Below are 9,838 nucleotides of genomic sequence, written 5' to 3'. Positions count from 1 at the left end.
AATTTGCTATTATGGCATTTAGGAAGAAGGAAGTTCTCCATAACATCTAATTTTAGGAACGGAGGTACAGACACTCCAAAGTATTGTCTTTGCCATTCCCAAGTCGCTTCCTGTGGTGACCCCTCCCGAGGTCTAATAGCCTTTATGTAACCTCGGAATGAGCGCTGGGGTTTTCCTTAGCCTCTCACACGTTATAAACACAGATGCTCGTTCTCCTAAACAACAATAATGCTAGACACGGCAAGCAGTGGTGGCGGTGGGGTGGGGGAGAGGCGGGGAGCGGGGGCACAGGACAAAAACCAAACCAAAAACACAGAGGGAAATCAGAAGACTAGGAGGTATTGCTTTGTTCTGAAACCTTTGCAAGCCGAGGGAGGGAGTCCTGTTTGCTAGTGTAATATGCGATTCTATCCACAAGGATCTAGCACAGTTGAATCCATCCCCCTGCTGATACAGCTTTTGCTTCTAAGGAGTGTGCCTGAGATAGGGACGGGGTGGGGGTGGGGTAAAAAAAAGCAGAACCTCAGGTCCAACCAGGAGAACCAAAGGCCCATGACATCTGTCCTATCTAGATACATAGGAGATAAACTAATAGGCTTATCCCTCTGCCTCTGCTATTGCCCCAAACCCATGTGACATGTCTGATTTACAGAATGCTGTGGGAAAAGGCGTGTTCTCTTCTCGTGTTCTTCTGCTGCTCTTGGACCATTGGTGAGGCAGGACATAGTGATGGGCACAGCATGGCCGGAGTCTCTTCAAAAGAGAGACAGAGGGACACGGTCCAAGTTTTCATTGTCATTTACCTAAAAATATTTAAATCTGCATGTGAATCTCATGGCTGGGCATGGCCTCAGGCTTTTTAAGAGGTGTGCAGAGAAATCATATTTAAGGGTGCTGGGGAGGTAGCTCATCTGGTAAAGCGCTGCCACGTAAGCAAGAGAACCCAAGTTCAGGGTCCAGCATCCGTGTACAAAGCCAAGTGTGGCTGTGAGCATGCATGGTCCCTGTGAGGAGGAGGCAGAAAGAGGCAGAGCCCTGGGTCTCACTGGTCAGCCTGCTCTAACTGGCGACTGTCCCTGAGGATGTTGACCTTGACCACACACACACTCATGCTCTCAAACATGCACATATATGCTCACACATTGGCATGCAACTCATACACACAAATACTCATACATACACAAAGATGTTGTAGGAAGCCACTTGTTTGTTCCTGGCTGCTCAGACTCCCGAAAATAATCACAGAGAAACTCTATTATTTAAATTACTGCTTGGCAAACCACTTAAGTGTATTGCTAGCTAGCTTTTATATCTTTGGTTGTGGGAATTGCTACCCCGAGTTATATTTCCCTGCCCCCGTTTGAGGTGCTTATCTGCAAAGAATCAGAACTTCCCTCTGCTCCTGGATGAGGAAGTTTGAGTGCACGTGATTATTCCTTGATCCCTGCTGGGGTCAGGTGACAGTCCCTACTGGGGACAGATGAAGGTGGAGTGTACGTGATCAGTCCTTGACCCCTACTGGAGTCAGGTGAGAGTTCCTCCTTGGGTCAGGTGACAGTCCCTTCGCAGCCCCCTCCCCATTTGGTGCCATGGTATATAAGCTAGCCCCAGCAGAACAATAAACAAGCTGCTGTTTCACCTAAACCTCGTGCTCTGTGGATTTCATTCAACCTGGACACCCTCCGCGGAGCCGAGACTCGTGGTTCCAGACCATGCTGGCGCGGTAACCCCATTTCTATTATTTTTTATTTTACCACAAGGATTGTGGTTTACCGGCAAGGTTCTGGCATGTCTGTCCCCAGCCATGGCTACACGGCATCTCCTGACTGCCCACTTTTCCCAGCATTCAGTTTAGTTTTTCCCACCTAGCTCTATTCTGCCCTGTGCAGGCCCAAGACAGCTTCTTTATTAACCAATGGTATTCATAGCATACAGAGGGGAATCCCACATCACAAAGAAACTGGGTTTGTTTATTCTTAGGGAAGGAATAGAAGCTGGGAGCAAAGGGAAGACACAGCCTGTCACTTACCACCAAAGAACATCTCTCTGGAGACCTGGCGCACCACCTTGCCCATGTGGTACTCAGAGGTAGGATCTCCTTAGGTTTCTGTGCAGATCTGTGTGGATGTCATGAGCACAGCAGATCGGCCATGAGCTTCTTGACTTTGACCAGGTGGGCATGTTTTCTGGGTGTTTTCAGGCTATGTCAGCGTGCTCAGGCTAACTCAGTGTGCCCAGGCTATCTCAGTGTTTTCGGGCTATCTCAGTGTGCTCAGGCTATCTTAGTGTGTTCAGGCTATCTCAGTGTTTTTGGGCTATCTCAGTGTGCTCAGGCTAACTCAGTGTGCCCAGGCTATCTCAGTGTTTTCGGGCTATCTCAGTGTGCTCAGGCTATCTCAGTGTGCTCAGGCTATCTCAGTGTGCTCAGGCTATCTCAGTGTGCTCAGGCTATCTCAGTGTGCCCAGGCTATCTCAGCGTGCTCAGGCTATCTCAGAGACAATGCAAAGTTCCTTCCTGGGCAGCTCCTCTGGTCCCGCCTCCATCCCATGACTGAGGTCACATTTCCTGGGGAGTTGACTGCCATCTTGTCTCGAAGCTGCTCAGAAACAGTTCAGCATGGCTGTGCACACCAGTTATACCCTAAACTCTGGGGGGCAGTTGACTGACATTTGAACTATCTGAGCCACTTTATCTATGGTAATTTGTTAACTTTTGAAAGACTAATTACAAGTTCGCATTTCCTTGGGCTGTGTCTCTGGATATTGCAGACATTGTTCGCAGGAGAAGATCGCTCTTTGGAGAAATGAGTAGTGGGAGAGCGGGGGGGGGGGGGGGGGGCACAGCTGCGCGGGTGGAGCATCGGCATGGCGTGCACAGAGCCCTGGGTGCAGTCCAACCCCGCGCAAAAAGCCGGGCATGAGGCGGCACTCGGGATGGCGGGAGGATCCAAAGCTGAAGGACATTTTCTGAGACACACAGCACACTCAAGGTCAGCCTGGGCTATTGAAAGAGGAAGAGAGGGAGAGAAGAGAGAGAGAGAGAGAGAGAGAGAGAAAGAGAGAGAGAATGGGAATGGAAATGGAACTGGGGCATTTTGAACGAGCTCACTTGGTCTCACACAAATGGGAAGGGTCAGAGGTCAAGCCAGCTGTCTGCTGCCATGCCTTAGATGGCACCCGGTCCCTGTTCTGCTCTGCTTATTGGAGGATGGGAGGAGAAAGTTTACTCAGGCCACAAAGCACTGTCACATGCACTTCTGTCGAAACTTGGAAGCCAGCGATGTTCAAAGGCCTGGGACTTCCAGCGAGCCTGCAGAGCAAGTCACATGCCTGTTTGTACCTGCTCGGTAATAAATGTCTTTATGTAGCAGAACGCCGTACGAACATCACTTCACTGTGGTTATGGCTGACACCTATTTTAACGACCTAAGACCCAACAGCTCCTTATGAGGGCCACTCATAAAGGTCTGTTCAGCGCATCTGCCAATCCAGACAGAGTCAGGTTTCATTAGGAGCGTGATGCTTTGTCAGGTGCAGGACCGTCACACCCTTGTCCCAGTGGCTCTGCCAACGCTGACGCTGACGGTTGGAGTTTCTCGGCCACTACCCTTGTTAGAAAGGAGCTGGCCTTTTTTTAAGCACACCTGGAATGTCAGCTCCACACCTCACTGGAATCATGTGTCAATCACCCCAGCTAAGGAGGTGACAGCTTCTGTCCTGGAGGGTTGAGAGCAAACTGATTGTCTTCTCGGCTTCTCTTGGCTCTCCTGGCTTTGCCTTAGGGTCTCCACTTACACCCTCATTCCTGCTCAGCAGAAATGCTCGGGAGTGTAAAGCACCTGCGGTGAGCTAGCTCTCTGTCAGTCTTGTAAAGGATGCAGCTGTGAGTCAGGAGTAAATCCCGAAACCACTGACTTTACAGTCTTGTGAGAGAGAAACGTGTCAGCCTATAACACAGGAACGTGACCATCTACAAACAGGGCAGATGTCGTGCCGCCTGGGCGGGAGGAGCAGGCTTCGGGGAGGAGGCAGAGAGCCTGGAGAACTGCAGCAGTTTCTCTATGGACGGACAGTGAGGAGGTTATTCCAGGAGTAGGAGCGATCTGGAAGGCGAATGAAGCCGGCAGTCCGTTCCCAAGCCTCCAAAATGACGCCAGGTTCTGGATTTTATGCCAGTTCTGTCACGCTCAGGAGAGGAAATTCCAGCAAGTGTGGTAGAAAAACAGACGAAGACGAGAGCCTGAAACCCTGTCACCGCAGTTCCTACCTGGCACACCGATGCCCTGTCACCTGGGCCAGTAGGGAACAAAACAGCCCTCCAGCCACACTGTAACCAGCCAGATCGGCATTTCACAAGATACCCTGGGAGCCAGGAAAGCCTTACTGTTCACAGTTTTGAATGGCATCCCAAGGAATCTGGACTTTGTTCTGTAGCCAGTGGGAAGCCACTGAGGATTTTTGAGGTTTGAAGAGGCAAAACCCATGAATACGAAGGATAAGAACAAAATGAATACTATACATACTTTTCTTTCTTGTATTCTTTGTTCTAGGAATACTCTCAACCATTCACAAAAACCTCTGGGAGGCAAATGATGCTTTTTAAAATTTGTTGTTAATTTATTTATTGTGTGTGTGTGCGCGTGCATATGTATGTGTGTGTGTGTATGTGTGTTGTGTGTGTGTATGTGTGTGCATGCGTGTATGTAGGTGTGTGTGCATGTGTGTATGTGTGTGCATGCGTGTATGTATGTGTGTGTGCATGTGTGTATGTGTGTATGTGTGTATGTGTGTGCATGTGTGTGTGTACAGCTCGCAGAATTTGCTTTTCTCCTTCCACCATGGGCCTCAGGAATCAAACAGGCCATCAGACTCGGCAGCGAGCTTCTTAACCCGCTGGACCATCTCACCAGCCATGAGCAGCCATGAGCACTCTGCACAACTGATGGTCTCTTGTTAGAGCCCCACCAGAGGTGGATCTACAGCCCAAATCCCTGAACACATCCTGGGACTCCCACTGTGCTGGGCTGTGACACTGGGCTTCTCTGTGGGGGTCACAGTGCAGTATTTGAGTGGACAGATTAAAGTGAGAAAAACAGAAACACATGCACAAGCGTCTAAAAGAGGGGGAACGAGTACTTTGGACATTCTAAATTTGCCCATTTATGACCAAAAACACTTCGCTGTATTTTTTTTCTAATAAGATTGAGCTGTAAGACAGAGGCAGCTCACCCCAGTCAGTGTGACTGTGAGCTCCTTGCAAGTTCTGACGTATTTCCCTTTGTCTCAATGTTAAGCAAGACCACATTAATCTAAAAGCTGCGAGAAGTTGTAGGTTCCCAGCAATTAACAGTCTCTGACTTTCCTGGGCATAGACCAAGTTTCCATCCCTGTGAAAACGTTAGAGTAGCAACCCCAGGGCAGGATATTTCCCTAGAGGATGCTTGCCTACCCCTGGTACAATGCTTGCCCACCCCTGGTACGGTGCTTGCCCACCCCTGGTACAATGCTTGCCCTCCCCTGATACAGTGCTTGCCCACCCCTGGTACAGTGCTTGCCCACCCCTGATACAATGCTTGCCCACCCCTGGTACAATGCTTGCCCACCCCTGGTACAATGCTTGCCCATCCCTGATACAATGCTTGCCCACCCCTGGTACAACGCTTGCTGGTGTTGGGACAGAGGCAAGGCTCCCAGATCCAAGTCTGGCGAGCAGGGTGTGGGAGGTTGAAAAGGATAAGGGAGCATAAAAGACAAAAATGTTGTAGGCGAAGGGCCTGCTTGTTTGTCCTGTCTGCCCGGCTAGCTTATACCCGAAATAACCACACAGAATGAGTCTTCAAATACAGAAGGCAGACAACAATTTGGGTTTCTCTAATCCACATGCTCTCTTTACAGACTCTGCCGCTCTGTTCTGTCACTAAACCCGGGCTCTCCTAACGTCTGTGACTCTGTGAGTTTGATGCTTCAATAATCCTCCTCCCGTATGTGGGCTTTGAAAAGCATTTTCAGTAAGATGTATGTAGCACAACTCACCTTTTACAGTTGCATACACCAAGCCACTGGAGAGGCAAAGCCGGGAGGATCCCAGCCCTTCAGCCCAGAAGTTCAAGGTTAGCCTTCTTGGCTTCACGACGAGACTGCTTCAAAAATTAAGGAATGTCTAGGTGTCAATTTTAATCCCAACACTGGAGAGGCAGAGATAGGCAGATCTCTGTGGGTTCAAGGTCAGCCTGGTCTACAGAGTGAGTTCCAGATAGTGAGACCCTGCCTCAAAAAACAAAAAAACAAAACAAAAACAAAAACAAAAAAAGGAAAGAGGGAAGAAAGACTAAGACTGTGCGCCGCTGCTGCTTGGTGTGGTCACTGCTTCCCATTCCAGAAAGTTCTCGTCACCTAGCAAGAGCCCATGTGGGCTTTGAGAGACGTCTCTGTGGTTAAGAGCACTGGCTGCTCTTCCAGAGGACCTGGGGTTCAATTCTCAGCACCCACACAGCGGCTCACAACTGTTTGTAACTCCAGTTCCAGGAGAGCTGATATCTTCACACTAATGCACATAAAATAAAGTTAAATAAATTGAAAAAAAAGAGAGAGAGACCACATACTAAATAAAAGAGATCAGTCACAAAAAGATGAGTAGTGTGACTTCAGTCACATAGCTACTTGTAGTCCTCAAGGTTGGTGAGAAAAAGGTAGCTGCTGGGGGTGGGGTGGGGTGGGGCAGTGCGGGGTGGGGTGGGCAGGGCCGGAACTGGGAATTGGTTAAAAGGGATACAGCTGCAGTTTCCGACATTTACCAAGGCTGTAACCAAGGTGGGCGGTGACGGCTGCACAACACCGTGAGGATAATTCTGCTGAAATGTATTCTTAGAAATGGTCACAGTAAGCTGGCCTTGGGGCCACATGAGAAGGTGAGGTTGGAGAACTTCAAGGTCGAGACCAGCCAAGGCTACACAGCAACACTGTGTTTCAAACACAGAAACAACAAATAAATAGCTAAGACGGCAAATTTTATATTTTACCAGAATTTTGAAAATTGGGAAAGCTCTTGTATACTGTGAATAACAATGAATCATTGCAATGTTTGAGCAAATCATTTTTATCTGTTTAATTTGGAAAAGCAGGTTCTAAAGAAAGAAACCATCCCACTATGAGTTTCCCATAACCACTATGAATTATCCATACCCACTACCGAGTTCCTTGAATGCTTCCCTTCTCCCAGCCCCTGGGACCCACAAATCCCCTTCAGTCTCTTTTGCTCTACCTTATAGACATGTCGCGTGAATGAGGTCGGATGATGTGTGGCCTTTGTATCTGGTTTGTTTTACTGAATGTAATGCTCCCAAGGTTCACCTCCAGGGTAGCAGGCATCTGGACTCTGTCCTCTTTACCATTTAAAATGGGTTCCAGTCTGGAAGACAAGAGTCTTCCCTTCAGATTTCTTTCTTGGGGGAAGAACATTTCATGGGAGCATGAGATCTTTTTAGAAGGCTTCATTGTGTACAACAGGACATATGAGCCTCATTTCTGCCTCTACCCAGCTTGAGAGATGCCTACTTCAAACTTCAAACCTTCAAAGGTTGCCATAGCGCCTTGCCAGGCTTTATGTTGGAGTCAGGGGCTGCTCTATCATCACTGCCTTACCTAAATATCATACAATACCACAGGGCAGAAACTCTGCCTGTTGGACAGCCTGCAGATTGTCACAGAATGTAGCCGCCATTACAAACAGGCACACCCCAGCTCTCAGCATTCTTGGTGTCTATGTGCCTGAGAAGGGAGGTGGGCCTGCTCCAGTCAAGCTCCCACTCCCTAACATTTACTGCCATGGCATAGTTGAGGGTGGGTGCCCGTGGCATGGGAGTGGGCGTAGCCATGGCTGTGCTTCCCTTGGATTAAAATAAAATCCAAGCTAGGGTCAAGGAGGAGGCTTGGTGTGTCAAGCACTTGCTGGGCATGCATAAAGATCCACATTCAGCTTCCCAGACCCGTGTAAAGCCAGATGTGTGTGCATCTGTAATCCCAGCACTCTTAAGGCTCTTATGGGGGCTGAAACAGGCAAACCTCTGGAGGTACTAAGTTCAGCTGTCCTAGCAATCACACCCCGTCTCAAAGTCTCAAACAAGGTGGAAGGTGACGGCTGACACTCAAAGTTGTCCTCCAACCTCAACACCTGGAGTGGGACATACCTTGGACCATGGAGAACCAGTTCCCAGAAAAAGTCCAGGTTATTGACGATATCCACGGAGTTGGTGTACAGCTAAAACTTTTCTCTCTGAGTGGTTTAGGGGAAAAGAAAAGCATGCACACATCCTGATGGTTTCTCTCTTTATGCTCTCATGTTGAATTCTCCTTGTTCTTCACAGCTTAAATACTCCCAAAATCTTTCAGGCATTGTATTTGAAGGTCACATATCATTTTTTAAGTAAATGATAAGAAACATAGTCATTCCAACAGCTTACGATGCAATAAATTCAGAAAAATTGCCACACAGCAAAGAAGAAGCCCTTTCTCCCAGTCAGCTCCCTAATCAGTGGGCTGCAACCCACAGCTGCAAAAGAGATGCCTTTCTGTATCTTATCTTTAGAGTAGCCTTATAAAACTAAGCTACTAAGGAGTCTAAGAGAAATAAGGACATTGTATGCTAGATCCATTACTACTAAGTGTATAAACATCTTAAAAACATTTTGTGGCTAACAGTCATAAAAGCTGGACTTTTTTCTGGACTGGATACTGTTTGTTTACAAAGAGTGATGTGTGGAGAGGGCACAGCAGAGAGCCGGTGCCCCACTGAGAGGCCCCTCTGAGAGGCCCCTCTGAGCAGGGAGCTGCTGGGCAGGGAGCACAGATAAGTTCCTAGGGCACTCTCCAAGGCACAGTGATGGTAAAAGTGTTTTAAATCCTAAACTATATTTTTCTGCCCTGCAGGTAACCTATGACCACAAAAAGGGAAAGTTTTAACTCTTTCTGAGGGCTTATATTTTGTAACCCTGGCCAGTTAGAGAATCTATCTCTGTGGTATCTGAACAGAGGTCATAAAACTGAGGTTAAGAATTTAGACAGAGACTTAGTCGCCATCCTTAGTCATCAGCCGGACCTGGTCCTCAGTCCTCAGTCATCAGCCGGACCTGGTCCTCAGTCCTCAGTCATCATCCGGACCTGGTCCTCGGTCCTCAGTCATCATCCGGACCTGGTCCTCGGTCCTCAGTCACCAGCCGGACCTGGTCCTCAGTCCTCAGTCCTCAGTCCTCAGCTGGACCTGGTCCTCAGTCCTCAGTCATCATCCGGACCTGGTCCTCAGTCCTCAGTCCTCAGCCGGACCTGGTCCTCAGTCCTCAGTCATCAGCCGGACCTGGTCCTCGGTCCTCAGTCATCATCCGGACCTGGTCCTCAGTCCTCAGTCATCATCCGGACCTGGTCCTCAGTCCTCAGTCCTCAGCAGGACCTGGCACAGCAATTAGGTCACTTCACACCTTTAACCCTGGTTCAACAGATCAGACAGTTTGTTATATGCCCTTGTAAATAAGGTTTTTTTTCTTCTAGGAATAGTTTATCTTAAAACCCATGACTAAGGCACCTGATCTAGTCTAAAGCTACTTTGAAGTTTTGCATCAGTTGATCGTATATGGCTCTGTTAGAAGCTGGAGAAATACAGTTGTTTTCTTAAACTGTGTCCCAAGGCAGCTCTTAAGAGGAACTTAGAACCCCTGGCTTGTGTAGTATCTCTTGCATTCATTCTATTCATCAAAATTCTGTATAAACTAACATTATTAATATCAACTAGATACTACAACTAAAGAGGAGTCACATTCTTGACAATCTACAGATAGAAATGTCCAGT

The sequence above is a fragment of the Myodes glareolus genome, chromosome 19, assembly GCF_982192425.1.
Source record: "Myodes glareolus chromosome 19, mMyoGla1.1, whole genome shotgun sequence".
NCBI lineage: Eukaryota > Metazoa > Chordata > Mammalia > Rodentia > Cricetidae > Myodes > Myodes glareolus.
The sequence above is the reverse complement of the archived record's forward strand: the minus strand, read 5'-3'. Positions refer to the sequence as shown.